Source organism: Camelus bactrianus, chromosome 4, assembly GCF_048773025.1.
Source record: "Camelus bactrianus isolate YW-2024 breed Bactrian camel chromosome 4, ASM4877302v1, whole genome shotgun sequence".
Taxonomy (NCBI): domain Eukaryota; kingdom Metazoa; phylum Chordata; class Mammalia; order Artiodactyla; family Camelidae; genus Camelus; species Camelus bactrianus.
In genome coordinates this window covers 103,140,527-103,167,131 of record NC_133542.1, presented here as the reverse complement: position 1 = coordinate 103,167,131, position 26,605 = coordinate 103,140,527, and the positions used below count along the sequence as shown (strand labels likewise).

The following is a 26,605-nucleotide window of genomic DNA, read 5'->3' as shown; positions in this document are numbered from 1 at the left end:
CAAAGTAAATTTTGCCGTCAAAAATGACTGCCATCCAGTCTCCAAATTAATTGGAATTTTAAATTCAATTTTAGGTCTAATAGATATTGTTAGGAAATTAAACAAGGAATAAAAAATCCTGTATGAGTACAGGGTAATTGCAATTCTTGGAACACAATACAATAAAAAGATCCAATTACTAACCATATTTACATGCTGAATAATGCCGTTAGTTCATTATTTGCAACCAATTGTACTGTATGAACTCGGAAAGGGGACTTTTAGAAGGGTAAAGTCAATATAAATTGAGTTCAATGAAAAAAAGTCATTACAGTCTCTGAGACAATCTTAATTCAAAACTTCTAATGGGCATTAGTAACATTTACAAATAAATGAAGACCTCAGCTTACAGCAACATTAGGATATTGGGAGTCATAAGAATTAGCTGTTTGTTGAGAAATTATTGTTGTTTAGAACATTACAGTGCTCTTCAATTATCAGACTAAAAAATTCAAAGAAGGGAAATGTGATCTTGTGGTACACATGTAATTTCTATTATACCCAAATAAGGATAATATTTTGAAGCAGAATTTAACATAGTGTGCCTCCCAGGGAGACAGAATCGAATCTGCAAGGTTCAACAGGATTCTACCTGCATCGATATCCACTTATGACTATACCTACCCATGGTAATTCTTTATTTTAGAAATTTATGATGATAATTCAAACGATTTATTGAGAAAGTTCAAATAAACATGATAGAATAGTAGCTATATGTGCTTACTAAATAGTCGGCATGCACAATTTTACATATAAATCTACAGATAATAGGCGGTAAAACTTATTTTATAAGCTTCCAGTTCTTCTGTTCTAGAAATAGTACGGCCTCCAGCTAGGAGTGAATAAGGAATTGCATCCTTTCTGGTCAGATTAGGATTTGTCTTACACTCATTTCCTCATCTGTACGATGTGAACTATGTTTCTTCTATGAAGGCTTTTATAACTAATTTGCAGAAACTCTTTTTCAATATGCACTTGTTCAAAATATACATAACATAAAATGTGGGTAGTATTTCTAAGCAGGCCTTATTTTTATACCAATTTCCTGCTTCTCACTGCCAGTGACAGTTTGGCTTGGTCAGTATTTAGCCTTAGATCTTTTCATAATTGTTGTTTTCTAATTTTTTCCCCTGTGTTTTGCTACCAACGTTCTTCCTCAGTGAGGTACGAGGGCATGGGGAATGGAGACAGAGGCTCATAATGTCATCTAAAGCCTATAAGAGAAATTAAAATGGAATTCAAAGGAGTAAAAGATCCTCTTTTATGATTAAAAACAAAACAAATGGAAGAAGCAGAAAAATGTGGTTACTAGAAATTATTTTCTACATAATGTTAATAACCACCCTACTTAGTTGCAGTATTTTACAATCATGTCTACCACTGGATATAGTGTTAGGACCTCCCCAAATTCTACTAGTTAAAAATCAAAGCTCATCCTATCTTGTAACAAATGAGACAGGCTGAAATGAATCAAGATGTTCATAAGAGTGGAAACTGACTGAGGTTGGGCTGGGGAGGTATATGGGAAGTCTCTGTTATTTCCACTTACTTTTCTGTAAACCTAAAACTACTCTAAAAGAGAAAGTCCATTAATTTAAATGCTAGAAAAGAATGCAAAGTATCTTCTGTACAAACAACCCACGAAATCAGTGTCTTTAAGATGTTCTAAAATGAGATAAATCCATTTAATTTAATATTAATGATCACTATACAACTAATGGCTATTTCATTAGCTTATATTTTTCTTAGATTTTAAAAGGTATTTCATAGCATTTTATTAAAAATTATCCAAAACTTTGATGTTGCCTCTTCTCATTTGAGATTTCACAAATTAGAGAAAGCTGTTCTCCGCTACAACTTTCCTTATATAAGACAGTGGCACTCAGCACATCTAAAAGTGCACAATGTAACAGAATTACCTGAAATGCTGCTCAGTTACAGCACAAGTAGATTTACTAAGAATGTGAACTAAGGCAGCTTTCCTTGATGGCAGGCCCAGAGGACTAGGTATGGGTACATCTCTTTCCCTGGAAACAGTCATCTCTAGCTGTTTGATTTTGTTTTTGCCAACTCTTCCTCATCTAATGGATGTCAAAAGAGCACAAAGTTTTCTTAAATTTGTATTAGGGATGTTTGGTTGATTCTATAAATAGAAATGAAAGAAATGATGGTTACTAACCTAATTTATAAATCATGTGTACTCTATCCTCAACAATCTTCAGTAACTGCTTTCTAAATTTGTAATCTAAAATTACACTTGATGTGACAGCTGCCATTCTAATCAGTCCAAATATTGAAATTTCAGCCTCTCAGTTATAAGTAAACAGGCAAGTTCAGGTTAATCAACATATGTATTGAACAGAAATGGACACAAGTGGAATTCCTACATCAAAATATTTCATTTTTAATAAAGTCTTATCTGGCATAGCTTTGGTGGCACTAAAAAAAATCAATTATTGTCACTCAAATAATCACATTTTATAATAAATCTTCACACTGAATGCTGATCTGAAGCAATTTCAATTGATAAGGTTTTCTATTTTCATTTTTCTTTCCCACTTTCCTAAAGAGATGTAACTGTCAACTCCCAGCAGTTCTCAACAGCTAGTGTTTCCATCTGTGGGCACTGAGAAGATCTGGCTTTCACTCTTTTTACCATGTGCACGTTCAAACTGGTTGAAAAGCTGTTGGACGTCATTGTTCTCACAGATATTAAAATGCTACTAAGTTGTATTTCCCCTTTTTTGTTTTTCTCAAATACAACAAATGTGGCACCCCCAGATGTCTAGATGCCTGTAAGAAATAATTTCTGGAAAGAATTTGCTGGCTTTAACACACTTCAGGACCAATGGAATTGAAAACAAGTAAAGGGGAAGAGATCAGGAAGAAAGTGGCAAAAGAAATGAGAATCAGTTAGCAGTACAGTATAACGCCTCATTCCATTTAATTACATTGATATTTATTGACCTCCAATTACACACACAGTGCCTGGCACAGTGGGTGATCCAAAGATCAATCAGACATAACTGTATTGTCCAGAACTCAATCTACTGAGACAAGAAAAGCATGTAAAGCAAGGCCAGTGTTAGTAAGTGATGTAATTGAGCTACAGACAAGAGCAACTTAAACAAAGGGATGTGAGATTTCATGTGATTGAATAATCTGGGAATCATTTACAGAGGATAGACCAAGAAAGATGGATGGAAATTGTAAAGGTAGGGAAGGCAGCTGAAGTAGCAGGGGCACTGTGAGCAAACTATGTAGACAAGAAATGTCCATGTTTATTAAATTAATCTAAAAGAGTTCCTTATAGTTAAAAGTTATTACTAACATGTTCCTTTCCACCATATAGGTCACCAAAAGCACCTATAGCCATACATCTTTGAGAACTGAATGTTTGCTTTCAGACTTATAGTCACATTGTTATTAAATGATTAACCCATTCCTTGAACAAATGCATTGAGTTTTGATGCCTGCCCAGTAGTCCCCCAAACATAGTAAATGTTATAAATTTGAATAAAATTGAACTTAATGTGTTCCCTACACAGAAAATATGAAAGGGCAATAACACATATAACTTATAATGGATAAATACATTTACTAACAGTTGTTAAGTAAATATTTGAGATTTTACCTCATTTTCAAGGTACAATGATAGCCTGCTACAATTTTATTGGTGTTGGCAGATGGCACAAAAATCCTGAGTCAGAGATAAAGGACAGTTTACCACTCATCATAGTAACAGTAGCTAGAATATCCACATTTTCTTTTTTTATTGAAGTATAGTTGATTTACAAAGTTATACTGGTTTCTGGTATACAGTAAAGTGATGTAAATATATGTGTATGTGTGTGTGTGTGTGTATGTGTGTACGTGTGTAAATAAATAAATAAATAAATAACTGGGCTCCCTTTTTTGTTCCATTGATCTACATGTCTGTTTTTGTGCCAATACCATGCTGTTTTGATTATTGTAGCTTTGTAGTATTATATGAAGTCAGACAGGGTTAAGCCTCCAGTTTTGCTCTTTTTCCTCAGGTCTACTTTGGCAATTCTGTTTTTTGGTTTTTTTTTTTTTGTGCTTCCATATATACTTTAGGATTATTTATTTTAGTTCTGTGAAAAATGTACTGGGTAATTTGAAAGGGATTGAATTAAATCTGTATATTGCCTTGGGCAGTATGGCCATTTGAGAAATGTTAATTCTTTCATTCCAAGAGCAGAAGATATCTATTTCTCTGAATCATCTTTAATTTCCATTATCAGTGTTTTACAATTCTCAGCACATAGGTCCTTCACTGCCTTGGTCAGGTTTATTCCTAAGTATTTTATTTTTTTTTTTGATGAGTTTTTAAAGGAATTTTTTTTTTTTTTTGCTTTCCTTTTCTGATATCTCATTGTCAGTGTAAGGACATATAACAGATCCCTGTAGGTTAATTTTGTATTCTGCTACCTTTCTGTATTCATTTATCACTTCTAGTAGTTTTTGTGTGGAATCTCCAGGGTTTTCTATATATAGTATCATGTCATCTATAGATAGTGATGGTTTTACCTCTTTCCTCCCAATTTGGATGCATTTTATTCCTTTTTCTTCTCTGATTGCTGTGGCTGGGACTTCCACCACTTGAATAGAAGCAGTGAGAGTGGGCATCCTTGTCTTGTTCCAGGTTTTAGCAGGCAGGCTGTCAGCTTTTCACTGTTGAGTGTGATGTTGGCTGTGGGTTTTTCATAAATAACTTTATGTTGATGCGTTCCCTCTATACTCACTTTGGTAAGAATTTTTATGATGAATGGGTGTTAAATTTTATCAACATTCACTGCACCCATTGATTTGCAAGGGTTTTCTCCCACTCCTTAAGTTACTGTTTCATTTTGTTGATTGCTTCTTTGGCCGTACAGAAGATGTTTAGTTTGGACTCACATTTATTAGTTTTTGTTTTTATTGCCTGTGCTTGTGGTATCATATCCACAAACACTGACTGCCAAGACCAATGTTAAGGAACTTTTCCCTATGTTTTCTTCTAGGAGTTCTATGGTTTCAAGTCTTACTATTTAAGTATTTGATCCATTTCAAAAAACTTCTTTACTTTTTATACCAGTCCTATTAGGGATACACTATTAAGTTCCTTTAATATCTGAGAAAATAGAGCCTCAAAAAAGTTAAGTGACTAAGCCAAAGTCACATGACTGGTAAGTGGCAGGATATGAAAACCAGGCAGTACTCAAGCCCACTGTCAACTGCTGCAACACTGAGTAGCAGTGAGAAGAAAAGCCAAACCATAAAGAACGAAGATGGAGAAACCTATCAGGATATGTCTTCAAGTTTTAGTTACTACACAGTTACAAAAACAAAGCAAAATCACATTTCCCACTTTTAAGAAAAGCAGCTTTGCTGTTTTGCTATTTTTACTATTTGTTGTAACTTAGATATTTTTACAATTTCAGTTGAAGATAATAAGACATTCAAGCAATATTTTTAGAGGCACCAACATAGCATTCTACTAAGCTAGGGAAACTCCCAATGGGCTCAATTGTTCCTACGAATCATATGGATTTAGAATGTGAAAGAATGATACAAAGAGGGAGCAAAAGACAGATACAACCCAGATAGCATGATAACCTGAATGTTCTGCTGCAGTCCTTAACCAGCTGTATTTCACAAACTGTTCCCTTTGCCTCTGCTTCCCTTTCTTTCCCATATCAATGCTGCTGCTTAAGCTCATTTTGATACGTGCATATGTTTGATGGCTCCTTTGTAAGTTCTATTACAATGTCATTTATAGTTTTATTTGAAAAACATATCAATTTATGTGTTGGTTTCAGTAGAGTGAAATAGTCATGTTTTTCAAATTATATCCATTGCCTTTTAATGCTTCCCTTAGCAAATCTAATACATTCACTTTATATGGTGTTCCACAATTTTGCAGTTCAAAGGCAAGGCCTTCTGTTACTTTCTTGAGAGTAAACACTCTCAAGACATTTAATATCTATGATTTAGACAGTGTTGTCATTATTATAGTGATACAATAGGAACCAATGAAAATATCAGAATACTTGAAAAGTAATTTTCTATACATAATATCACTGAAATGAGATCATGTGGAAATAGCCTAAAATATTAAACTAATCTCCATTATGGCAAGGCTAATATTTTCTATCCCATATCTTGCTGGATGAAACGAGTCATTTATCGTATACGATGGCTTTTGAAATACTTCAGAACCATAGAAAACTCTAATAATAGTGAGTTTACACAGCTATAAAGGGAAAATGGAAACAACTCTACACCTTAAAAATAATAGTTTATTACAAAAATGTATGACTCAATCTGGGAACTGGACCAGAAAATTTTAAAAATATATTATATATTTTAATTTTACATACAAAAATAGATATGTTTTTTAGTAAAATCAGATTGCTGAGTAAAAGCAATACAAATATATGGCCACTTTAACATGCCAGTTTCAGTCTCTTACCAAGAAGCAGGACTGGGGTTTGCACCCAGAAGGCATCCTTGAACCTATCTAAACAGGACACTTTCTACTCTTTCCTCATATAATATATATTCCTTAAATTCCCCAATACTCACTCTATCTCTCTTTCCAGGGATTATACAAAGAAAGAGTTGATAATTTTTTTTAAACTCCCAACAGAGTAGTAGTCCCCTATGAGCCAAGTAGCTTCCCTGACTGTCAGACAAGCCACACTAACCATGATGCAAAGGATGAGTTCCATTTCAGTAATCATGTGTACATGTGTTTTTTCCAAGAACCATCATATGAATTTGCACATGGTCTGTAATAACTCGGGCATAAGGCCAGTCTGTAGTAACTCTATAAAGCACAGCAGAGCCTATCAGAGAAGTCTGTCTATATGTGCTTAATGAAACTGATATGACAACAGCCTGATTAACAGGAGCAAGTGTGAGAAGGGCTTCACCACTTGGTTCATTTATTCCTTCTCCCACTTCACACGTGTTTATGGAGGGAATCTTACATTCTTTGCACTATGTTAGACACTAGGGGTACGATGAAAACAAAGACTGACATGTTCTCTGTCTCTTGGAGCTTATAAACTACAGGTAATTTCTGCATCTGATTATTACACTGCATCTTTGGGGAGGAATGTAAGGAAAAAAAGAAGAAGCAATAGATAAAAAGGTAGGTAGATATTAAGACTCTTTCTTCTATCACCAAGAAGTCAATGTCTTAACTGCTTCCCATTGACTCCACCCTTTTACACGAAATGATCCTATTTATACCCGTCACTTTTTATACCCAAATAGTAGAATCACTATTTAAAAACTTATATAAGAAAATCATTTCTCTATAGAGAATGCCTAAATATTTCTTTAAAACTTTCAGGAGAATTCAGCAACTATCACTTGAGCACCTACTGTGTGCCAGGGATAGGAGAAAGATACAAGTGTCCTTTCCTGGTACTGCAGAATGTTCCTTTACTATGAACAGGAAACAGTGGAGAGCAGTGTGGAGGGGATTGGCAGAGGATGAAAAAAGACAGAGAGGAGGTGGGACCACAGTTGACTTTTCTCAGGCACTGCTACCTTTTCTCAGTATTTTGAGGGATGGTAAATATGTTTTTTAAACCACTAGTATGTTAAAAGGTTTAAGTCGGCCTGGATGGTAACAGTACAAAGACAATGAGTAATTTGTCAATATTTAAAAATCAGAGTATTTTATGTAACTACATATTTCTAGCTTATCTTGAAAATGTGAAGGTAGCTGGCATGACACCATGCAGCCAAGGCGTCCTCTCAGACCCTCACATGCCTCCCTCACCCTGCTTCACCCACTTAAGCCACCTACTTAGTCTCTATCAGCTATGGGTTCCCAAAATTGCCAGGTCAGAAAAACCATCGAGACTCTTGACTGAAAATGTAGATCCCAGCTCACCCTTGAGAGATGCTCACTCAACAGATCTAGAATAAAAGCGGACTCTGAACTGTTACAGGCATCCTACATGACTCTTTGTAAACAAAGTAGTGGGGGAAATGCTGTTGTAGGTATTTCAGTTTTCAGCTCCAAAACGATTAAGAACATGCTCGTACGCTCACAGTAAGAGTCGGTGATCTCAACCCAGTATTGATTAGCGGGAGTTTCATAAGTGTGCAAGTAGAAATCAATAACCTCATACATTTTATTATGTGTGGAGATAGATAAAAAATATAAATATAAACAAGATTATACTGTATAGCACAGGGAAATATATACAAGATCTTGTGGTAGCTCACAGAGAAAAAAATGTGACAATGAATATATGTGTGTTCATGTATAACTGAAAAATTTTGCTCTACACTGGAACTTGATACATTGTAAAATGAGTATAACTCAATAAAAAATGTCTTAAAATATAAATATAGATATATCCATGTGAAAAGTATTATTGATGTGCTTAATCTCAGTGCCCTAGATTGATGCAACATAGTGTTTAATGCATAATTACAGCATCTCCTGTGGGAATCAGTTGGAGTTTTTCTGAATTAGGTCAGTACCAACCATGGCTCCACAATGATACAAAACTGGCTGAGGTACTCGCTACAAAACAAAACAAGATTAAAAAAATACAGATAACCCTCATACGTGAACTTGGCCAAGAGTCACCAAGATGGGTATGGAGCCTTGGTTTCACATCAATATGGATATTAATCAGAGATGTGCTAATAAATGGTTCACAAACTCCTCTCAGGCATAGGAGGAGACCCTAATTTGTGGGATTCTGTCAATTTCTATGATGTAACTAGCCCTGCCATGGCTAATTTCAAGCCAACAGGATGATGTCACTGAACAAGAAGCTGAGGATGAGAAGAGATGTGCTCAGTCACCCATGATAATGGCACAAGATGAATCTAGCACATCACATGATTTAATAATTACCTACAATTTAAGTGTTGAGGACAAAAAAAAAAGATCCTTGCTTTCAAGTCTTTTATCATGTGACTGCAATTTTGTCATATACACACAAAAATATGAAGAAATATAGCCTTCTTTGGTATCAAAGGAGGCAGTAATGATAAATACTATCATTCTCTGAACATTTACTCTCTCCTGACCATTATGTTAATAGTTAATTACATACAAAGATACTACATTTATAAACACATATACAATATCTAGTTAACTGAATCCTCACTATGTTCTGGACAGTATTCCTAGCACTTTACTCTATTATTTCAATGATGTCAGCCATATTTTTCTCTTTCAGAAAAGGGAAGCAAAGTCCAGAAAAAATATACAACTTTTATGATACCCTGCAACTGGTGAATATGAATATTGAATCTGAATCCAAGTAATCTGACTTCAGAGCTAACACCTCTAACCACTAATCCCATCACACAGACAATAAATGCTATCAGATGTCAGCACAAGGAATGAACACCCAGGCATAGTGGTTAAAGGTGGATTCATACTTGTGTGACCTGTGAACCCTTGCTCTCTTCAGATTTATAATCAGGAGTTAATATTGCCAATATCACTGTAAAATCAGGATAAGTAATCATATTACAGAGTCTGTCGCCTGAAAATCGGTAAGAAATACATTAACACGACAAAACAGAGAGTAAACCAAATTTATATAGCAACTGTGATTTGATATTTTGCGTAAATTCACAAAATACAGTCCCCTGAAAGCTTTATTATAGTAAAGTTAATTTTTTCCAATTTAAAGTAGAAAATATTTCCATTGTTTCAAACATGTAAGACAGCTGATCTCATTGCCAAATTATCGTTATTATCCTCAAAACTAAATATAACTTTCTCTATTTCGTCCAGTATTTAGTATTGCAAGGATGCCTAGGAGAGGCCTTCTTTTTCTCTCCCTACTGTTAACCCCTCTCACTCAACTTCTCTCTCTTTTCCCCTCTCTGTCTGGTGGCAGGGAAACTTTCTTATACTCTAACTTGAAAATATATCTCTAGAGTCTAGACTCTAACAAGATGTGGATCACTTTTGATTTTTTTTCCTTGACTATATTCTGCATGTTAAATCTGCACACTAAATGGTTTCCCTTGGTTCATTTCTGGTGGTCTCAGTAACAGAATAGATCTAGAAGGAAAGGAAATAATAGGATGAGAAGTGATGGGCAGCAGTTTGCTCCTCCACCAAATAAAGCAGCCCCATGGTAAGAGCACCTGCTACTCACTGCATTTCTGAAACAAAGAAAGAGGACTTTGGGGTGGGAGCCAAGCAACTTTCTTGTCCTTCTCTGTTGACTGTCCCACTCTGTTTTGGTAATGCCTGTATAACGGTTGCTCTTTGTAAAGACATTCTATCAGTTTTATAGCTAGAGAATGTTTTATCCAGATTCTGGGATTTCTGTTAGCATTCCTCTATTTTTCTCTGATTTCACACTCTTACATATGGCTCTATAATTATTTTAGTGACAAGTTGAGAAAGTCTATGCCAATTGTTTTGAGACAAATATAATTAAAAAACCTGTCCTAGGAGCTCTTACCCATTTGGTTCTTTGGATTATTTCTAAGATACAAGTTCTATTGTGAGGTTGATGTCACTCTTCAGACACTCCAGGATTGTTTATTTAGTGTGAACCAGGTCCAGATGTGCCTAAGAATATCTGCTCTCGTCCTCTGAGCAGCCAGAGCCCAGGAGTCCTGGTTAGTCCACCAAAAGGGATAAAAAGAAATGCAGAAACAATGAGTAACTACAAAGCCCATACCTAGTACTCTTCTAACGAGCACACCTAAACCATTTTATTTAATCTTCATAACAATCCTAACAGCAAGGAAGTATAATTATCTCTGTTTTAAAGAAGCAAATGCAGTGATTTTGGACTTTATATAACCTGCCCAGTAACAAAATATGTGACACAAAGTCAAATTTTGAACTCAATTTTTGTCTAACGTCAAGAGCTCAACTCTAATTTACATATGTAAGTGATGAGCTTGTACTAATATTGAACACTGATACAACAAAAGACACACAGTGAGGAGAATGCTTTTAAATTATTGTGGCTAATCAGAAAATGCACAGTCTAGAAAGCTCCATAATAGTTAATTCTATCAATAACAAAATAGTAATTCTTTGGGGGAAATGTAAAGTGTTTTGAGAACACAGGGGAAGTTTTTAGTTTTTATCTAAGACTCATCTACACATTTTTTATTAGGCATATATTTCATAAAGTGTTGTCAGAGGAAAGGAATTTTAGAACTCAAATCTTACTAAAAACATCTAAATTCCCAAAATTTCAACTTCAGTCTGTACACAACTGTTTGCATATTATGATCAGAGAAAATATTCAGGGGAGATAGAAATATACCATGATAACACAGTTTTGGATTTTCTTTTCCTTTACAGATCAGACTTACAACAGTTCTCATTGCTCATGTTGGAAAAAATCTAATTTCACAGCCAGTTCCAAAATCCTGCTGTTTTGCTGTTTCAGCAGAGCTTACAGATATGGGAATGAGTAGAGTCAGCCCTTATTGTAGAGAGCTATGAAATTTGTGATTTCAATATCCTTCATATATAACTTTTATTGCTAATGTTATATTTCTTTAAATGAATGGGATTTCTATGGTGCTGGGCCCCCTAAAGCTAGTAAGATGCTGTAATTGATCTACATATCTGCAAAGCCAAATGCCTCATAAGCAACTCAATTAAAATATCAAGAAGTTAAGTATTCATATTGGTAGAATGAACATAAGGTGGAGGAGGTAGGTGTAAGCTAAAGTATGCTAACATTTTATTTAAGAACACTGGAAATTGAAATTATAACCTTTTATATTTAAAAATTGGGAGTTTAAAACTTTCTCCTAAATTTCTTCATTCTGAACACAGCAAAATTTTGCAGTAAGTGGAGCCATTTCCTTAAATTCACTAGGAACAACTGTCCTCCGATTTCTATAAAATATAAATTAAAAAATCTAGATCTTAAACAGATGAGTTTGAAGAGTCAGATTTCATTTTTGTCTGTTAGGGGGAGGGTATAGCTCAGTGGTGAAGTGCATGCCTCACATGCATGAGGTCCTGGGTTCAATCCCCAGTACCTGCATTAAAAAATAAATTAATGAAGAAACCTAATTACCTACACCCCCCCAAATTCTCATGTTTATCATTTTTGCCTACTGACTTCAAAATACTGTTAATTTACATTCCCAATGGACATGGCTTAAAGATTGGTGATGTCAGAATAAACAACAACACAATATAAGAGCAGATAATATCCGTAGGTTTATCAATCCTCAAACTAATAAATATTTAAATCATACAAGCATAAACTCTATTCTCTAAATATTTATCTCTAACAAAGCTGAGATAAAAAAGCTACTCTTTAAAATTTGAGACTTAAAAAGAAGTATTTATATTGCTAAATATCTATAAAATCTGATTTTAAATATTTTTTGCTAATACTAATCATATTCTCTATTCATTCATTTATCAGTAAATACACAAATAAATGGTAAAATCTTAAGTTACCATCATCTTTAAGCTTATCTTAGGAAAGAGGTGTCCCTAATGTGACTCAACTAAAATTATTTTCATCAAAACTCTAACAATTGTATTTACGATAAATGTTTCTAGGATCTGTGGGCTATATACATAAAGTAGAACATATGAAAGAAGAGCAAATTATATGTCATACTGATATTTCTACATATAGCCAAAGGTAATTAAAACAGGGCAAACAACATCAATCAAATGTGGTCTGTGATCACTGGAGAGGAAGTGCCACCAATTTTCAACATTTGTGTTTGTTCCCACTACTTCCACCAGCATCTTCTGTACAAAGTTCAATATATGTTTGTTTTGTACTTACCGAACATTTACTTTCTTTTCAGAACTATGAACAAGTTATTCTATTATACACCCCACTTACACACACCACTACATTCCATTAGCTTATAGGCTTATGCTGTAAAGGTTTGCAATTCACCTGCTAAGTGCCACTGGAGCATCTATTCACTATCACTCAACAGTACTTTCACTCAATTAATCCCCCTTTTTAGCATTTTGTATATTCACCAACCCAGAATAGGGCAGAGATCGCAAAACCACTACTGCACACTCATACAGGCTGGGATCTCTGAGAAAGATGAAAGCTACAGACTTTCTTCCTAGAAAAATGCAAGTTTAAATGTACCCATTATTTCATCCAAATTTATAAATGCATCTTGAGGCTAATGGACTTCACGTTGGGAAAAAAAAAAAAAAAAAAAAAAAAAAAAAAACCTTATTGTGAGAGGAGTGATGAGGAAGGCTTACTGACCCTGGCTGGTTAATGAGGGAAGGGAAATGCCAGGCTGCTAAAAAACAGATTGTCTCTCTCATCCCTCAGCTGGCTCCTTGGTTCCAAGGACACAGCCATACGAGACATTTTGTGTCCCACATGTGCAGCACTGATTCCCACGAACACGCCCCAGTATCTCTTTCTTTGTTCCCTTTCTCCAGCCAAAGTTTCTGTTTCAGGGCTGAATTTCATGGGAGGAAAGAGCCAGTAACAGAAGACTGGCACCACTGGAATGAAGGTAAGGATGGCAGAGGCGTCCAATTAAGGGACACCCCAGCCTGACAGGGGCTGGAGCCGTCCTAATCTGCTCCCTGGCTGAACACTTCCCTCTTGAGTGTTTTCTTTTAGCTTTTTTTAAAACTTCCTCTCTCTGAGCAGTAAAGCAGCTCCTTTTTTCACTTTGTCTCTCTGCCTCCACTGAGAATTCTTTCTCAGCTAGGGGGCAAGGACCCACACATTTAAGGAGAGGATCTTGCCCACACATTTGGCGCGCTTTCCAATTAGGGGTCGCTCTATCCGCTAACAGTTACAGAAAACTTAAAACATGACAGAGTATCAGGTACCTGACTTGTCCTCCTAACATGAACAGTTAGTAATGTGACAAAATATGTAAGAACTGTTTTTCAGATATTTGACGACAGGCATGGCAGTATTATGATCTTTGAGAGAGAGGAAATAATAAAGATGAGACTACAATTCTCTGGTTTTCTGCCTAAAAATGTAAGACCTGCCTTTTAAATTTCATATATTTATTTATTTATTAATTTTAAAACAAATTTTGTTTTTTTGGGGGAGGTATTTAAGTTTATTTATTTATTTATTTAATGGAGATACTGGGGACTGAACCCAGGACCTCATGCATGCTAAGCACACATTCGACTACTGAGCTATACCCTCCCCCACCAAAAAAAAAGCTGCCTTGTTTGATTATGACACAGGCAGTAGATACCCAAGCAGAACAACATAGCAGCCTTGCTGAACTGAGGAGACAGATACTGAAGTTTGGAGAGATCAAACTAGATGGAATTTTAGGAGCAAAGTAATGGAAAAAAATCTATGTAACTAACACTCCAGAAATATGCACAGGGGTCCCTCAAGTATTTGGATACATCTTAAGGGGCACACAGATAGGATTTAACTCCACTTGACCAGGCCAAAAAAAAAGTTTCTTGAGATTTGTATATCTAAATATTTTCTAAAGCTCATGCAAACCAGACAGATGTTGGGTTCCAATCAGCAGAGTCAAGCGACCTTGTTGCACAGTTGAGGCATCCAACAGAGAACCAAGCAAAGTCAAGCCCTGGTTGTAGGGATAAAGGAGCTCTAAGAGTCAAACTACTATGAACCCATCCTTACAAAGTATAAAAAGCTTTTAAAGAATGCAGTATCTAAACTGCCCTTCAAGTACTGCGTAGAGGGAGAGAAAAAATTCCAGACCCACATCAACAGAGAATTTCAAATGTCCAAGGATACAATATGTTAAAAAAAATTATAAAAAATAATTGACATTCATTAAAATAGTAATCTGTATGTCCAAGAAGCTCAACAAAACTAAGCAGAATAAAGAAAACTGCACCAAGGCACAACCTAAATAGAAATTATTAAAAAAAAAAAATTAACAAATTCTGAAAACTAGCCAGGAAAAAAAAAGTCACATTGTGTATATAGGAATAAAGAATGTGTATATAGGAATAAAGAATGACAGTCCAGTTATCTTCAGAAACTATGCAAGGCATCTTAGAAATTTCAAAAGAAAAAGAAGTCTTTTTTTTTTTTAACATTAGAGCTTCACTACTGCTAAAAATGCTAAAGGAAAGCATCCTGATGTCACGTGAGGTATCATAGTGGTAACAACAGGATAATATTGTGTCCATAATTAGCACAGTTACTAACTCAAAAGACATTTCACTTACGGTTTTATAATTTGTTATATTAACTTTTCCAATATTTAAAAAAACATCTTGCATTTTTTATCACTTCATAACTGATATTTTTTTCCTGAAGAGATCTTTTCCTTCCTCGGTACACATTAGATAAACGATTGTATTAGAAAGGGTAGGCTAGGCTGTAATAACAATGACAGTTTGTTTTTTCGATTATTTAACTAAGTTAGGTGTTTCTCATTGGCAGGTGGCCCTTCTCTATATAGTAATGTATTTACCGAGGCTTCTTTCTTCATATGGCTTTATCATCCTTCACAGATTTATAATCATCTGATTCTGAGACTAGGAACTGTAGTCTCTGCCCACGGTCAGGAAGAAGAAATATGGTTTTGTGATGAACAGCAGCCTTCACCACAATGGTAAAGGTAAACAGCTCACAGACTGCTAAGTGTGGTTTGGGAACATGATGTGGAACTTTTATACACACAAAATGCTAAATAATGTATGTTCAAACTCACATTAAGTTCTGGAATGATTATGAGTTCAATGATGCACTGGATAAAAGGAGCATCTATACATGATATTTTTCATTATTTGCTTCATATTGAGGAGTATGTTTTATAAGTAAAAAGTGAAGATATTCTGATTACAAAAGTAATATGCATTCATTTTAGAAACATGGGTATTACAGAAAGGAATTTTTTAAGTTAGCCTTCATTTTACGATATGATACAGTCATTGCTAATGCTCATACTATTACCTTCCCATTTTTATGCATATCATATACACTGTTTATGTTTTACAGTATAAGAATTGACATAGTAAAAGATATCAGGCTGAACCATAAAAAAATGTTGATATTCAGCAGTTTTGAATTATAACAATGGTAATTGCCTATGACTTAAAGTAACAAAGAGAAAAAATAGTATAAAATACATTTTATCAGTCAGAAAATTAAACTATTCATGGTTGACTCCATAATGTCATTTTAAAACATGTGGGGCAGAAATAATTAAATTGGCCTTCATTAATTCATATTCTTTTATAACAAGGTTTCTGAGATCATTCCGTAAGCTTTCAATAACAATACTTGATGAAGGAACTAACTGGTGAACCTGATTCTATAAATCTCAATTAGTTCACATAAAGAAAAATAAATATTTATTGTTAAGATGCTTGGAACACAATCATTGGATGGGAAATAAGCAAGTTTTACATATATATAGATATATATAGATATAGATATAGATCTAGTTATATACATATCAAAGCTATCTAAAACAAAAAAAATAGCATTTTAACTGAAACTTGGTGAACAAGCCTTTAAAAAAAACCCTGCTGTTTTATGCGTAATGATATTTCAGTGTAATGAACATGTTCAAATGTCAAGTGTATGACAGATGAGCTAATGTCTATGCCATTAAAATTGTAGTTTCACCCAAAAGTTAATGATCGTTAAACTTGACAAAGGTAGGTATTTCATTAAGCACCTAATGTTTCCCTAATTTCATGAGATATGGTAGAACCATATGAGATAAGTTATATTCTATTCTGAGCAAAACATGAAGCAAATTATTAACTTAAGCAACTTTAATGTAGTAATTCACTTTAAGTTACAGAAGTGGAAGACTGGATTCACTTAATTAATTCCATTTCACTTGACAAGACTGATGATGCTTCAACCAGAAATACACTTTATTAAATTTTAGTTAGCCTCCTAAGTTTCTGTATGTTTAGATTATTGAAGTGAAATTTTTACATCTTAACGTGGTCGTTTCTGCAAAGTCTTTATTCAATCATTTCCTGTTCTGAAAAATTACACTTTTAAGATGACAGCAATGAAATATAACACACACATCTGTCAAAATATGAAGTTATGTGAACTCTTTCTTTCATAAGAGTTTGTGTATTTCAGCACATAAAGAAAAACACATTAGAGTGCATGCCTATATGACTTGATAAATGAGGAAAACATTGTCCATTTGCTAACTATGAAAACAATTTTGAAATATATTTTTGAGGTTTTAGAGCCCTAATAAAGTTCAATCTTTCATTTAACAGATGAAAATACTATGTATCATAGAGTTTCAGTGACCTGATCTATTTCTTTGTTACTGGTTTTCCTCGTCATTTCCTGGCTTCGTACCTCAAGGATTTTGCTGACTTAGGTTTCTTTGTGATTTCAGCTCTCGGATGGGTACAGGTTTTAAAATTACTGTTTTGTGGCTTATCCAGTTTGTGCTTGTTGTTAGTTTAGGAGTGAAGGTCCCTTGTGTCTTTCTACAACCTACTCAGAATTGGAAACCACAGACTGTAATTTTGACTTCATCAAAGTGGTTGATCTGATACCAATCATCTTACCATAATCAGAAATAAAAGTCCTTGTTTAGGACATAGATCATAACATAGAGAGCTCTATTCAATTTGTTATAATAACATATAATGGAAAATAATCTGAAAAGAAAAAAATCTATATATGTATGTATATGTATAACTGAATCACTTTGCTGTACACCTGAAACTAACATTGTAAATCAACTACACTTCAATAAAAAATTAAAAACAAACAAACAAGTATATATTCTGGGAATGTACTATAATTTTTTTAAACTTTCTTTTATTGAGTAATAGTCATTTTACAATGTTGTGTCAAATTCCAGTGTAGAGCACAATTTTTCAGTTATACATGAACATATATACATTCATTGTCACATTTTGTACTATAATTTAGAAAAAAATTAGAATAAAAATGCTCTTTCATTATCATCTAAAAACAATCCTGTTTAATTTTAATAGAAAATATACAACTACACAGTGAGAAAGTATAAACACTAAAATGAGACATCAATTACAAGTGTTATTTCTTTAAGTTCTGGAATTTCATGTCATTATTGAGCTATCTGAAGCAACCCTCTTTCTTTGTTACCAATGTAAAGATTTAAAAAAAAAATCCTCTACACAAGTATCTCTTTACCTTTGAAGTTTCATAACTAAATGATAACTTGTTATTCATCATTAATTATTATTCATTATCAATTTCTTCTGTACAATGGTGCTTTAAAATCTGCAGGATTTGTTATTCTCTTACTAACTAATTAAATGGATTTTTTTCCTTCCATTATAAATTTTGCTTACATTCTCAATACTATATATTAATTTACCTCTTTATCAACACTGTTTATAGCTAATGGATAATCTTCATTCTCCATAGAATCTTGCCCAATGATTTCAACTGTCCTTTTACTTGGATTCCACTGTATCTTAAAATATGTTTGCATGTACAATTTAGTTTTCAGTCTTCCATTTGATTTCATGCTATTCCAGAAGGATATTTTAGTTGTGTAATGATTTGTTTTTGCCTATGTCAATTACCTGAGCTCTCATAATCTTGATTTAACATCTTTGTTACTTTGATACATTATTATCCACAATTCCTTCCTTCCACCCAAGCCCTTTGTCTTATATGACTTTGCTGTGTATCTCATAGACACACACCTCCAAACATCTTGATATTTTTGATCATGTGACTTGATTCTTCAAATGGTCTCTTAATAGGTGTGATGCCAGGGAAGGGTTAGAGATCTGCTTGCACATTTGGGCTTGCTCTCTTTTGTTCCTGCCACTGCCATGAAACAAGCAGGCCCTGGCTCACCTGCTAGGTCAGGAAGTAGAAAAGACATTGGGGAGCGGATCTGAACTTAACCTAGAATGATCTAACCAATGTCAGTTTATATCAGCAGACACTGCACATGATCTAAAAACAGATAAGAAATACAAGATTACTGTTTTTAGCCACTGAATATGTGTCCTAGAGTGTATGTATGATTGGTAGTAAACACTGATTGCTACACACTGATTATACACACATGCTCAATACATTCACGTTCTTATTATTTTCAGCAACAGCCTGGGGGTAGCCATATGTACATTTCCTATTGTGATAATTTAATTCAACAGTTAATTTTCACTGTTGCTACGTAGGTTTCCCTTTCTTATATTCTTTCCTTTATTACACAGAATATATCTTTCAATGTTGCTGTATTTCTTTTTTATTTTTCTGCCTCCATTTTGCTCAAGAAGGGAATTCTGTCAAGTATTACCTCATTTGGGGTGACTTTCTTTGACTTTGGGTGACTTTCCCGCTACTGTGAGAGCTAGTTATCTTCACAGAACTGCTGCTTAAACGTTGAAGAGTATATACCGTATTTATTGCTAGGTCGTCTGAAGGAAAGGCAAACTCAGCTAAAGCAATGATCAATCTTGGTTGGTAGACTTGCTATGTATTCTTTAAGCTCAGATTTTATTAAATGGGAATCTAGGGTTTACTCACCCTAAAAGAAGTACTTTTTATTCTTCTAGGGAAGCCCATATACTTTGAAGACCGGGAACATGTCAGCTTCAGCAACTGTTTCCTGAACTTTAAATAACTTTTGTACATCAGCAGTCATTCTCACTCAAACTCAAAACAAGAATATGAAATTAATAACTGGAGTTTTGAGTTTCTGACTTTGTTTATCATTGAAGGAGGAGGGAGATTTCGATGTCCTTTTTTTCCCCTAAATTCCTACTTCCTTTAAGACATTCTCCCATTTTCTCCCATTGGGTCATACTGCCTAGGTTTTCTTTATTGCTATGAATAGTGTGAATTTCTTGTCAGTTTTCCTTGCACTTTTAATTGGTCCAAATGGCATTAACATGAATAGATTCTAAACTAGATGAGAGAAGCTACTCTTTGGATATTTATTATTTTCATACTGTGCTACTTTCTTATCTCTCATTCTGTTTCTCTACAAATAGAAATATATACCCATTAATTTTCAGGATTTTGCCACTTAAGGAATATATCCATTTCAGGGGACACATGGAGGATGTTGGGGACAGGATTAGAAGCTGACTCAAGCAGCAGATTTCCTTTTCTTCTAGTTTTAGAAAATTATTATTTAAGATTGTGCCTCTATCATCTTTGGTTGTTGAAGATTTTGCTGGGTTTTTAATTATTTGTATGCATTTAATTGCATTACTGTAAAACAATACTGTTGTTATTTGACTATTTTAACTGGAAATTGTACATATTACTTTGGGCTTTCAATTACTTTTGCAATTAAAACTGAAATTAAAACTTTCAGTCATATATTTAATCCTATTTTCCTTAAAAATGATTTATATGTTTACTTAGCAACATTTTGAATTATGGCTCTAGGATTAAATTTGGAATATGTGTCTTTCAACTACTGAGTTACTTGACAGCCATTAATGCATTTCTCAGTTTTCATTAGTCTTTTATCCCACACGATGTTTCTTTCTGTGTTTCCTTTTACTTACTATGTTAATGGGTATTCCCATCTTAGTAAGGATGCTTCGCTAAAGTCATTGTTAGTGACTACTTCATACGTGCTTCAATTTCTTTCCTGTGATGGCAGGTCAAATTAGCACCATACATATTTATGTTTCATTTTCTATAACTCTTCAGTTATGTGTCTTTTACAATGTCAACTATATGTCATTCTCTCGCTCTTTATGGTTGTTTCTTTAATTTGTAATAGTATGGATTCTCTGCTGAGTTCTAGTTAAAACAGGTGGTTCTTTTTCAGACTGATGGTCTCAAATCTCCAGAACAGTGCATTAGAAACCTTCAGAAGCATAGTTAATTGAGTAATTGAACCAGCTCTACTCATTGCTAAACCCCAGTATTTGCATCAGTCGAAAATTCTCACAAGTGCACATTTGGAGGAAATGCAGGTTCTGCATAGATACAAAAGGAATCCCCAGTCCCCGATGTACCATTGATTCCCTACAACAAGAACATGATTGAATTTGAAAATAATCATCTTAAATTAATTGATTCATTAATAAACAAATACTGTTCTCTTCCAAACAAAGGTTAAGCATGAATGATGTACTGGGAATCACCAACAGACCAGAATATAATTCTTTAATCACAAACACTTTGGGTTTTCTTACCTATTAAAATATTGAATGGATTTTATACCAGATGTGAAGGTTATGTGCCAAAATGTAGATATTCACAAAATGAAACTTCTAAAATAATTATAAAGAGAAAATAATGCCAAATGGGGGTAAACGGTATAATAAAATTAACACTGGCAACTCAATATTCTGTCCTACAAAGATCTGATTTATATTATGAAGGGAGAAATAAGAAATGTGATGCATTTTTAATATTTGTATTTAAAATCAATCAACTTTTTAATGTTTATATTAATTTAAAACCATAACCTGGTTGATCAATAAAAAATGGCTTATGACAGGAGATGTGTAAAAAGAGAATATATTCATAATGTTTCTAGGGTGCCATGGATAGAGTAAAGCTCCAAATTTTCCAAAGACAACATGATGAATTGCTCCAGATATTTAATGAGATCACACTAATACTGTTCTGTCTCCAGAAATGTACAGGCTAACGTAATGGTGAGGAAAATAACAGAATATTTTGTTTAAAAATTACATACAATTGAGTTGATGAGCTATTTGCTTAGTTCCAAACCACCTTCTTATACTTTGGTCATTGTGGCTGGACTAGGAAAACATTTCTGCTTGGTTAACTGACATCCTGTTAGGTAAGTTATTAAATACAGCACTCCTATTATTAAGTAATAATAAACAGCTTAAAAATAGACTATTTCATGTTTTACCAGGAAGACTACTGTGGTCCCTCTGTGGGTCATGCTTTTGTCTAACTTGGGGACAACAGAAGAAAAAGGATGTGACATGTAAACTGTGTAAGAAGCTTAAAAACACATTATGGGCTCAAAGGAAGTAAAGGAATGAAACTGTTTCATGATGTTATCTTCATCTCATTCCTCCCATTCCCCTTTGACACCACCCATCCTCACAAGGAGGTCCTGGCTCTTATATGTCTAGGGCTGATTAAGAAGCACAAACTGCATTTTGAGCAATCATTAGAGTTCTTTTTTTTTTTTTTCCTTCTGCAGGAAGGTTAGGATTTTATTGCAGGGTGTCAAGCAAGGGAATGGGGAATGAGTCTCTGATCCACTCCACCAGGCATTTATTGAGAAGCCTTTTTATATCGGATGCCATGTGAGGTTGCCTTGTCAAAATAAATTACATGTAATTCTGTCTGGTAACTCACAATTTAGATGAAGTCATCTCTGTTAGCAGACAAATACAATACAGTCATGTTTTTGCTATGTTAAAGACATTTAATGATGAAAGAGTAAAGAAAGTTCAGAACTTGAGGTAAAATTCTTCCAAACTGTTACCAAAAAAGCTATCTGATGAACATTAATTGAGTAATTTAAGATGATTAAGTATTTAAAGTGGTTTAGATGAATAGATGATCTATGTTAAGTCTTCCTAGGCTAGAATTCTGCTTTGCCATTCTGCAAGATACTGAACACACCACTTATCCTCTTTAAGCATATTTCTCTGGCTGTGAATTCAAAGTGATAATGCAACCAAATATTTAGTACTTTTATAAAACATCAACTTCTTGCCACAATTTGAAACTGAAAGCTGATAGCACAGCTTTTTACCTCCCCAATAATATGCCTCATTAGAGTTCAACAAGTCACCTATAATCATTACTATAGTATTTCTTGACATTTTTAAAGCTGTAATTCTGCAATTTGCTTTCTTCCACTAAAATCTCCCTCTGTGCTAGAAACCCCATAATGGCAAACAGAAGAGTCTGTTTATATCAGTAACACAAAGATCCAACACTGTGACTGGAATTTAGTATTATCAAAGAGCTAACCTTTTGCATTATTAAATTACTGCATTTGCCATATTCTGGGCTTTCCATGGTTAAAACTGGGTGGGAGGACAGATATTCTATTTTTTGGGAGTGAGAGCAAAAAATGAGGAATGTCTCTTACCCTCATTCTTTAATAAAATATCTGTGAAAATTATCATGGAATAAAAATAACATATCTAAAAGACTTTCTGGCAAAAGAAGAGATTTGCACTCCCACTTTGGAGTATGATGAAACTGGGTCTCTCTCTTGTTTCTGGGTCAGAATAAATTTTGATTTTTTAAAAAAACTTCTACTGAAGAAAACAAACAGTGATATAGCAAGAGAATGAGATTAATCAAGTTTACACTCTTCCTTATTCCATCTCACTCTTTCTTTTGGTTGAGGTGGGAACCTCTGAACATTTTGGATTTGGCACAGTTTACTCAATGATGAGGGCACAGAAAATATCTCAGCTGTTATTTGGAACAAGGTGACATCAGATATTATTGTTAGGGACCAGGGCTGGAGGCTAGCTCAGGGGCTGATTGCTAACATGTTTTATTCTCCCCTCAGGTTGGAAATTAAAGGCATTTAATTAAAGACACACACACACACACACACACACACACACACACATTTATTTATATTTTTCAGGTGTTTATCTGCAGGTTTTTCCTTAATTTACCATCAAAAAGAAAGTTAGTAAAATTTTCTAGGAGAAACTTTGAACAAAGAGCTTTTTTTGACCTGACAACAGTTACACAAAAATACTCTTCATTTCAGACTGAGATATTGACCATTCATACTACCCACAGGAAAGAGGGAAACCTTTTAGCTAGAGCTCAGAGACCACACCACACTTGACCTAAAAAGAAGAGCGACAATCAAGCGGTCTTATTTGGTTCCCAGGAGAGATAACAACAGAATGTGGTGGTACTCCAAAGAGCAGATGCCATACAGACTCATTTCCCAACACACAGAACTCATTCCATCACACCCTGAACAATCTAAAAGAGAAAAACAAATGTAACTTTCAATTACCCAACCTCTGCTGCAAAGATCAAGTATTTTTCTTTCTCTTATTCAAAAAGTATTTACTTAGCAGTTACTGTTGCCAGACACCACAATAGTTTGGGGGGAAGAAATAAACAACAAGAAAATCATGGCCCTGAAATCATGAAGTTAATAGAATATTTTAGAGTTAACAGATGAAGCAGTAATCACATTATGGTGCACTGCACGCTGAGGTGGAGGGTCAACAGAGAACTAGGATAACGCATGGCGGGTAGACCCTGTAAAAGGAAGGGACATAGCTTTTTCAACAAGAGTAACTTACAAGTAATGGGACAGACTTGAAAGAAAGTGGGATGCATTTAGAGATCTAAAGAACATTTAGTATGATTCCATTTGTAAAGGAGATAGTGATGAGAGGTAAACTGAAAAGATATGTGTACAGAAAACCTTACAAACGATCATCAGAATTTGTGCTTTTTACCTTAGCACAGTGGGGAGTCATTTCAAAAGTCTCCTGGAGCAGAGTGACATGGTTACATTTGCATTTACAAAGATGATTCTGATCTCAGTGTGAAGTGTGCATTAGAGGGAAGAAAAACCAGAGATGGTGGGATTATTTAGAATGTTGTTGAATTAATGCAGGGACCTAAATGAGTATCCTATGTTTTCAGAAAAAAATATATGGGAGATGAGAAAGTGGGGCTTTGTGACTTGCTGGTATGAGTGGTGAGGGAAAAACCTGGTGTGAATGGAAGTGACAGAAAGATGGTACTTAATGATAGGAGCACCTTTGCAAAGGGAAACTTCATTTTTGTAATCATGATTCACAGTTTGTATAACCCACACCTGCACCTGGCAGCGAGCTGCTAAAGTTGTGTGTCTGAACATCTAGCTGATGCTTACAGTCTGATCTGAAGTCATCAGAGTACAGATAATTACTGCAGCCACCATGACAAGGACTGACTGCACCCAGATCACGTAAGATGAAACTAAACCTTGCAAAGGACACTGAAGATGGACACTTAACACAGATATTTGGGAAATGGAGTCTGTAAAAGTTCACTGAAAGAGAAGAAACCAAAACCACAAACTGACAGCCAGAATTACAGGATCAGTTCTACCAGTGAGAAGGACATTTTTGATGAAGAAATGGTAATCGGTATTTGAAGCTAGACAGATCAGATCAGAGAACTAGTGAGAAAAGTTTCTTGGATGTACTAGTCAAGAGGGCACTGACGGTCTTAGAGCAATTTGAGTTAAGTACCACCGATCCACTTCTAACAGCTGCAGAGGAAAGTGAGAGGTGAAGACTTAGCAACAGCAAATACCGTCAGTATGAAAGCATGCTGGCTGTGAGGAAGAGGTGCTAGCCAGTGCAGCAGCTGTGAACAGGAGGGTGTTTAAAGAAGTCCTTCAAGGTTGAGAGAGGGCTGAGTATGTTTAAATGACCACATGAGAGATTTATTTTAGAGAGAGAAAGATGAGTACTACACAGGAGGGAAGCTGAGGCTCCAGAGAAGAATCTCGCCTAGAGGTTGAGCAGACAACACACGTGGACGAAGCCGCTTTGGGCAGGTGTGAGAACCTCCACTCCACCATAAATGAGGGGAGAGAGAAAATAGTAAGTAGAAGTGCAGACACGGTTACAGATGGAGGACAGAGCTGAGGAGATTCCCATCCAGCGATCCTGTTATTGTGTAAAGTTGGAGGAAAGATAGTCTCATGAAAGGTGTGTTTGTATCTAGGTCTTAACCTGAATGTTCCTTCTGAAATATAAACACAACTTATTAGACACTCTAGGTTACAGCTCTTTCTGTTTCTCCATTACTTTCTATCTCTCAATCTATTTTTTGGTTTAAGTCCATTTTTAAACTTAGAAGTCTAATGCATCATAATCGTTAATTTAAAACAGATGCAACTTCACAACTTTGGTGGTAACATACACCATGTACAACCCTGATTAGCTGCTTATTTCCACATGAGGGACTCCATCTTACAGGAGTTAATAAAAATTATCTACTGAGGTTTTAAAGCACACTCAGTGTTACATAAAACAGAAAAAATGCAGAGTTTTCCCTCAGGTTTCATTACATAAAATATTATTGAAAAACACCACAAAAATAAGGGCAAACACTGCAAGAATCATGCCATTTCTCATATTGATTGCAACAGGGACAATGGAAAAGTCAAACTGCTGGGAAGAGCTAAGCTCTCTCACTGTAGCCAAGATGTGTGAGACAGAATTCAAAGGAAACTATTTCTTCTGTTGTGCATATTTACCAATGACTACAGATATCAAGATATATGTTCCTGAAATTGAGAGGGAAAGAAAAGGACTCTCAAAAGTAAAAGATCAAGATTGACATATTAAAAGTGCAAAATTAATTTATTTCAACTCATCATTAGAGGAAAACATTTTTTCCATTCATTCAATACCTTAGAAGTGAGAAAGACTATACAGTGTGCACTCAGGAAAAAAAAATGGAATAGAAAAATAGGATAAAAAAGATACCTTTTTTCTCCCTTTAATGTCAAAGGGTCTGAAAGCTAGGACATTATTGTTTCAAAATATGCTTCTTAGCAGTGTTTTACTAGGAAATATCATAGTTGGTCACAGTTAAGGTCCTAGATTAGTGAGAATCCCAAATCGACTGGGTGACAAATCCTCTCGGTAGTGAAATTCTCACTTGAT

General features: G+C 34.7%; 1 long non-coding RNA gene and 1 other non-coding gene across 3 annotated transcripts in view; one reads left to right on the top strand and one right to left on the bottom strand.

The window, feature by feature from the left end:
* LOC141577569 (uncharacterized) overlaps positions 1-26,605 on the bottom strand; it is a 552,790-nt gene that overhangs the window by 361,653 nt on the left and 164,532 nt on the right. The gene's annotated exons all lie outside the window — the stretch shown is intronic.
* Positions 11,994-12,065, top strand: TRNAV-CAC (transfer RNA valine (anticodon CAC)). Its single transcript has one exon. It is a non-coding gene; the product is annotated as a tRNA-Val (tRNA).